This window comes from Meleagris gallopavo, chromosome 15, assembly GCF_000146605.3.
Source record: "Meleagris gallopavo isolate NT-WF06-2002-E0010 breed Aviagen turkey brand Nicholas breeding stock chromosome 15, Turkey_5.1, whole genome shotgun sequence".
NCBI lineage: Eukaryota > Metazoa > Chordata > Aves > Galliformes > Phasianidae > Meleagris > Meleagris gallopavo.
Window position 1 is genome coordinate 144,514 of NC_015025.2, and position 6,253 is coordinate 150,766.

Below are 6,253 nucleotides of genomic sequence, written 5' to 3' on the forward strand. Positions count from 1 at the left end.
TCTCTTCTCCGCGACACGCACCTCCCGACCCGCCTGCTCCAAACCCTCCGGCCGCGCTCGCCCCCGCAATCCTTCCTCACGGGACGCGCCTCCTCCTCTCCGCCGCTCGCTCTTGCTCTGCCTTCTTTTCCATGGCACCGGAAGGTGTTCCCCTCCCTTCCTCGGATCGCATCGCGCGTTCCTTAGCTCAGAGCGCCATCATGTGGCTCGCAGAGGGAATTTCCTATCGATGCTTTTCTGCGTATCCCGCTGGATTCATAAAATCAGCGAATCACAGAATTCTTCGCGTTGGATCGGACCTCTGAACGCCGCATAGTCTAACTCATCTGAGATGAACATGAAGACCCACAGCTAGATGATGTTGCCCAGGGCCTGATCCAGCCTCTTCTTGAAAGTCTCTAGATACGGGGCATTCACCACATCATTGGGCATCCTGTTCCAGTACCTCATCTCCCTCACTGTAGATGTTCCACCCCGTCGTCATTTTTGTGGCCCTCCTCTGTACACACTTCAACAAGTCTATGTCTCTCTTGTACTGAAGACTGCACAGTTGGATGCAGTACTCCAGGAGAGGCCTCACCAGTGCAGAGTAGAGGGCCAGGATCACCTCCATCACCCTGCTGGTCACACTGCTTTTGATGCAGATCAAGATACAGTTGCTTTCTGGGCTGCCAAGCCACAATGCTGGCTCATATCCAGCTTGCCACCCCCAACGTCTTTTTTTGGCAGGGCTGTGCTCAATCCTTTCATCCCCCACCTTGTACTGGTAATAGGAGTTGCCTCGATCCAGTTGCAAGATCTTCCCTTTAAATTTGTTGAAACTCATGGCATTCACCTGGGCACCACGTTCAAGCCTGTCTAAGTCCCTCTGATTGGCATCCCATCCCATCCCATCCCATCCACCACACGCCACAGCTTTACGTCACCAGCAAACCTACTGAGGATGCACCCGACCCCACTGTCCATGTCACTGATGAAGATATGAAAGACTATCAGTCCCAGCACTGATTCCTGGGGGACGCTCTATTTGTTACTGGTCTTCATCCAGACATGGATCCATTCACCACCACTCTCTGGACTCCATCCTGCAGCCAATTCTTCATCCACTGAACAGTCCAGCCATCAAATCCATATCTTTCCAATTTGGATAGAAGGATGTTGTGGGGTACCATGTCAAAGGCCTTACTGAAGTCAAGATAGAAGACATCAGTGGCTCTTCCACTGTCCAGTAATGCAGTGACACCATCACAGAAAAACACTTGGTTGGTTAAGCAGGATTTGCCCTTGGTGAAGCCATGCTGATTCTCCCAGATCACCTCCCTGTCTTCCATGTGCCTTAGCATAGCTTCCAGGAGCACCTGTTCCATGATGTTCTCTGGCACAGTGGTGAGACTGACAGGTCGGTAGCTCCCAGAGTCATTCTTTTTACCCTGTTTAAAAAGGGATGTGATGTTGCCTTTTTTCCCAGTCACCAGGGACTTCACCTGATTGCCATGACTTTACAAGTTTCATTGAGAGTCGACTGGCAACTACATCAGATAGTTCCCTCAGGCCTCTGGGACTCGCTTCGTTGTTATCATTCTCTACTCCTTATGCTTCACATATACACATATATTCACATACACATATTTTTTGACTGAGCACTTACCTGCAGCACTTTTCACTGTTCTAGATTAGAGCGTATCTTTTTATTTACAGTGAGGTCCAACTGATCTTTCGCACTTGTTTGTCATGTGAAATAGGTGTGCCATGACAGGCATTGAATGTATCTGTTGGTTAGCTATCTCAGCAACAGTAATTGATGTTCCACTCCTAGAAACCTTCTGATCGAATAGAATTCTTTCTAATGACACTCTCTATTCACATGGCCTTCTTTATATTTTACAGGAAAATAAGCATCACTTTTAGCCTAACTACAGTGAAGCAGAGATCCACAGGTGATTGCTCTATGTCTTCAAAAGAATTAGCGAGAGGAGAAAAGTGGGAAACACATCCCCTTCTTTCACTCATGGTAAATGCTTCTCCTACCACTTGCTTCTTTTTTGGTTTCTGAAGTTACAATCATAGAAGAAGCATAGAAGTTGGAAGGGATCCACAAAAATCATTCAGTTCAACTCTCCTGAGGTGAACAAGGACACCTATAGCAAGATCAGAGTGCTCAGAGTCAATCCAGCCTGACCTTGAATGTCTCCAGGGACGGGGCATCCAGTACCTCTCTGGGCTCCTTGAGCCAGTACCTCACCAACATTACTGCAAATAATTACTTCCTTACATCCAATCTAAATCTCCTCTTGTCTACTTTGAAATCATTTCCCCTTATCCCATCACAACAGATCCTGCTAAGGCGTCTGTCCCCATCTTTCTTATATCTCCCCTCTACATAAGGAAAAGCCACTGTCACGTCTCCCAGGCCTCCTCTTCTCCGTGCTGCACAAACCCAGCTCTGTCCTCGTAGGGAGGTGTTCCATTCTTGGGATCATTTTTATGGCCATCCTCTGGGTGCACTCAAACAAGTCTGTGCCTCTCCCGTGCTGAGCACTCCCCATCTGGATGCAGCACTCCAGGTGGGGTCTCACAGCACAGAGCAGAGGGGCAGATCCCCTCATCGCCCTGCTGGCTGCGCTGCTTTTAATGCAGTCCAGAGTACAGTTGGCTTTCTGGGCTGCCAGGGCACGGTGCTGGCTCATGTCCAGCTGCTATCCATCAGTAGTACCACTCCTTTTTGGCAGGGCTGTGCTCCATCCTGTCATCATCCAGCCTTGTACTGTTAGTGGCAGTTACCACAACCCAGGTGCAAGTCCTTACTCTTGGCATTGTTGAACTTCATGAGGTTCTCCTGGGCCCACTCAGTCTGCCTGGGTTTCTCTGGGTGGTTATCCCCATCCCTCTGGTGGTATCAACTCCCCCTTGGAGGTCACCTGCAGTCTACTGAGGGTGTACACAATCTGACTGTCAATTTAATAAGTGAAGAGATTAAACAGCTCTGGTCCCAGCAGTGACCCCTGAGGGACACCACTCATCACTGATCTCCATCCAGATAAGGAGCCATTGAACATGACTCTCTGGTTCCATCTTGCAACCAGTTCCTCATCCCTCAAATGGTGCACCCATCAGATCCACACCTTTCCAATTTGGACACAAGGATATTACAGGATACTGTGTCAAAGGCCTTACTGAAGTTCAGTTCAGCCAGTGTAAAAAAGAAACGTAAAGTTAAACACTTCATCCTCCTTCATGTTTGTATCTGAACTACATTGCTCTAGCACAATAAACGGCATGCTCATCTCCCTGAGGTAGCATTCAGACACACCACATTTCCTATCCCAAATCCTTCCACACAGAGCACAGTGGAAGTTCAGACTCAGAAGATGAAGCGTGGTCCTCCTCTCCTGTGATGCTCCTGAGTAGAGCAGCTCAAGCAAAACACCACCAGTGATTTCTGGCAGACACTGCACCAGTTGGGCACCACAACTTTCATCAACATGTTCCAATCACATTCAGAATGTAGCAGAACATGTTTTGTTCTGCATTACTATTCTTTCCACCTAGGGATTTTCTGTGATCTTACACCATGATCACCCAAACTCACAAACAGAGAAAAAAATGCATCGTGCCCAGTTAACAGATGTTTTGTTGACTTTTCCAGGTACAGGCAGATGGGTTTGCTATCATTAAAGGCAGGGATGCTACAAGTACAACTGCACAAGGCACAATATTTTGCAGGTTCATTTAGCAAATGGAAGGAAGGGTCTGGATAGAGATCAACATCTTGATCAGCACATAGATCCTGGGACAGACCTTCTATCAACAAAGCCACAAAGCTCACTCCACACAAGTCCAGGAAGAAAAGGTGTTCAAGGAGGCTATATATGTATTTCTTCCACTTACCCACTCGGTGAGTTCATCCACTTACCTGGAATATCTAGATCTACTCAGCCTTCACGCTCGATTCATAGGCATGAGAACAGAATGTAACAGACAGCAAAGAGATCACAGCTTTATTTTCAGGTATCGTAGAGATGCGCTAGAGTCTAAATTAACTTCCTCCAAAAAAAAGGAAGGATGTTTTAATTGGAAAAACATCAGCCAAAGAGAAAACAAGCCAAGAATACAGGACTCAATGTCCCTTCTCCTGTATTTGTGTAGCCGTCTGCACATCACCTTCACATTCACTGAGCAGTGGCTCAAATAAATGGTCTGCATGAGATCTGGCCTTTGCTATTGATAAAGGTGTTTCTGTATGCAAAGAAACAACTGAATGATCCAAGATAACCGACACTTCGGAAGAGTTGTTTCAGGCTTTCTCATGTCCAGCACACATGGAATTCTCTTCTTCTGCAGACATTAAAGCAAATTCTCAAGCATCATAACACACAGCACAGTAAACACAGATGAACAAAAGACTTCTCCATTACACACTCTGAGAGAGTTTTTATTGTCAAACTACTTAGTTTAGTTCATCCAACAGCAGTGAGTTCTCCAAAAAACACACAGGTGCCTGTAAAGGATTTCTCACACGGAAAAAGAATGCTGAGCTATTTCAGAATTTGCATATCTCTTCAAATTCTAGAACAAACTACGCTACAACAGTCCATGCTGTCTTCACCAAAGCCAAGTATAAAAATGCACAAATCTGGGAAAAGTACACAAGGACTACACTCACCAAACAATGTCTCCTAAGAAATTACTTGTAAGTCCAGTACTAGGCTGACATGCACGGAAGAGATCTTTACCAGTGCAAAACTGCTCTCCCCACTGGTACACACATGATCACCAAAAAGCTCCACACCTACAGGCAATTCCCACAGCATATGTACTCCAGTCAAGATTTAGAAAACCAAAAAAAAGTAAGAAAAAAAAAAAGCACAACTAAGCAAAAATGTATAGCTGTCTCTCAAACACATATTCTTTGGATGTGAATGACTTACCTGTAATGTCAGTTGCTGACTACTCACAGAAAGAACACTAGGGAGAGTGTAGTACACCCTGGCACACGTCTGTCAGAAAGGAAGTAAGAGGGAGACCAGACGGCTAATGACTTTCTCTCAGTGACTATCTCAGCACACTAGAGTGGAAAAGTCAGACACCACACTCAAGGCCAACTACTCGAAGGTCTGCAAAATGACAGTAGCCAGAACTCCGTGCACTACATCTCATCCACTGTCACCCACATATTTCTAATGATGGAGAAGAAAAACAACTGAGTGGGACATTCTTCTAGCAGGAGAGAAGACCCCATTCCATATCACTGAAAAACAAGGCTTGCCAAAATATGGAATACAGAGGGCATTTGTTCCCATCCCAAGCAACAAAACAAACACAGAGAAGACTGCAGTGAAGTTCAGACAATTCAGCCAGAAACACCAATCTTGGAAAAAACTCCTTCTTTGAGCAAAAAATGCCATATTCTAACACAAGAGAATAAAAGTGCACATGGCAGATGTCTTCAGAAGCAGAAATGCCACATGCGCAACAAGGAGTGAGGAAACACAGAATTTGACTGTAGAGGGCCTAGAGAAGCCCAGCCCACTGCACAGATGGACCTGCTGTCAACAGTCACTGGGTTGATAGGCTTCCTGTGTCCCAACAAAGACAGCATCTGCTGAGATACTCAAACAGGAAGGCTCCAGTTTCTTAAAGCCTCCTGGCAACTCTCACTCCCCGATCCCAACACGGATTCAGAAAACAGTAAAAACCTCTCATTTGTGTTTATTGACAAGCTCTGGAGTCCTCACCAATGGTGAGCTGTTCTCTCAAGAACAGGGATCTAGAAATAAACTCAACATTCACTGGAGAAAAAGCCCCAGCTCTACCGGGTGCTACAACCACATTCTCCTCCAACACCTGTCAGAAATGCATCTCCCACCAGAACGTTGATTTTGACATGCACAGAACCTCCCACTGACGACAGAAGCAAACCCGACAAAACCCCATCAACGGTGCAATATACAGAGAAGCTGGCAAACTATGCAGATCATGCCAGGTGATTTATAACGAATCCAACAATTGTTATTAAAGTACACATAGTTAAACGAAGGTATTTATGCTGTGAATCATAGACACAGAGAAGGAAGAAATAAAGGGATAAGCGGCACTGACCGTGTCCAGCAGAGAGGGCGGCTCGTGCGGCGTCTCCTTCGGCGCGGAGCCGGGCGGCGGCGGGCAGGTTGGGGCTGAACACCATCAGGTCGCTCTTGCCCGCGCCGTCCGTGGCCACGCACAGGCTCCGGCTCTGGCGCTGCGAGTACGACCA

At 46.6% G+C, this 6,253-nt stretch overlaps 1 pseudogene; it reads right to left on the reverse strand.

The window, feature by feature from the left end:
* Positions 1 to 3,170: 3,170 nt before the first annotated feature.
* Positions 3,171 to 6,253, reverse strand: part of LOC104913215 — a 12,639-nt pseudogene continuing 9,556 nt past the window's right edge.